Genomic DNA, 1,605 nt, shown 5'->3' on the forward strand with positions numbered 1-1,605 from the left:
CACAGGGCCGATGAGCTAGCCAGGAAAGGTACCAATCTCCCTCTATGAGAAAACAGAGGCACTATTGGGATACAAATGGCAATCTGCAAATTAGAACTTCAAAATAGCATGATCCAAGAGGCCAGCAGGTCATGGCTAGAGGAGGGCAGTTGTATAACAACCAGGCTACTTTGGCCACAAATAGATAAGAAAAAGACGAAAGAGTTGCCCAGGGGTTGCGAGGGTCGCGGCTTGTGTTACCGGTAATTGGGTATTTAGCAGCCACTCTTCGAGACTAGGAATATTCTCCCGTAGAAACCGTAGATCACTTCCTTTGTAGTCGCCCAGCTCTGGCCAAGACGAGAGCAAGCTTTTTAGGTAGGGTTAGTCACAGAGGTTCCCGTGTTTTGTAGTGGTACCACAATAGACCTTAAAAAGGTCTAAGTCTACCACATCGCTAAAAGTGTTCTTACACGATATGTATTTGCATCTGAAATGTGAATTTTTCAATACATATGTATGTAATTGCGTCTGTCTATCAAATTCATACTCTTTATTTAACTATTTACAAATACGTTCTTTGTTCAGAAACAAATCTAGTTTGCCTTTACACGATATGCTGGCATTTCCATATGCAAAAAGTGACATGTACACATGCAAATATATATCGTGTAAGAACACCTTATCCTACCCTAGTATTTTTGACTTAAAAATATAAAAGCAAAGATGTAAATTATGTACACCAGATGAAAAACAAATTTAATTATCTATATTCTGACACAGTGATGGGCGTAATCAAGAAAATGAATAATTGAATAAAAAAAATAAGAATAAGTTTTTATTCATCATTTCAACAATTTTGAATGACGAATAAATTTTTATTCTTCATTTAAGCACTTGCGAATGATGAATAAATTTTTATCAAAATATAAAAAATGAATAAATTTTTATTCATCATTCACGAACGAATAAATTTGTATTCTTCATTCAAGTACTGTATTTATTTAAATTATTATTCATAATTCAAGTAATTTCAAATAACGATAAATATTTATTCTTCATTCAAGCACTTTCGAATGATGAATAAATTTTTATTATAATTATAAAAATTTATTCATTTTTTATATTTTAATAAAAATTTATTCATCATTCGCAAATACATATCGTGTAAGAACACTTTTAGCTTGATGTGGTAGACTTAGACCTTTTTAAGGTCTATTGCGGTACCACTACAAAACACGGGAACCTCTGTGACTATTCTTCAGAGAACCATTTTGAAGCTCCTACGCAGGATAATTTCGAAAGAGAACTAAAGAAGGGCCTACCTAAAAAGCCTGCTCTCCTCTTGGCCAGAGCTGGGCGACTACATAGGAAGTGATCTACGGTTTCTACGGGAGAATATGCCTAGTCTCGAAGAGTGGCTGCTAAATACCCAATTACCGGTAACACAAGCCGCGACCCTCGCAACCCCTGAGCAACTCTTTCGTCTTCTACTTATCTATTTGTGGCCAAAGTAGCCTGGTTGTTATACAACTGCCCTCCTCTAGCCGTGACCTGTTGGCCTCTTGGATCATGCTATTTTGAAGTTCTAATTTGCAGATTGCCATGGGTATCCCAATAGTGCCT

The sequence above is a fragment of the Rhagoletis pomonella genome, unplaced genomic scaffold (assembly GCF_013731165.1).
Source record: "Rhagoletis pomonella isolate Grant_MI unplaced genomic scaffold, Rhpom_1.0 Rhpom_scaffold_00009, whole genome shotgun sequence".
Lineage (NCBI taxonomy): Eukaryota > Metazoa > Arthropoda > Insecta > Diptera > Tephritidae > Rhagoletis > Rhagoletis pomonella.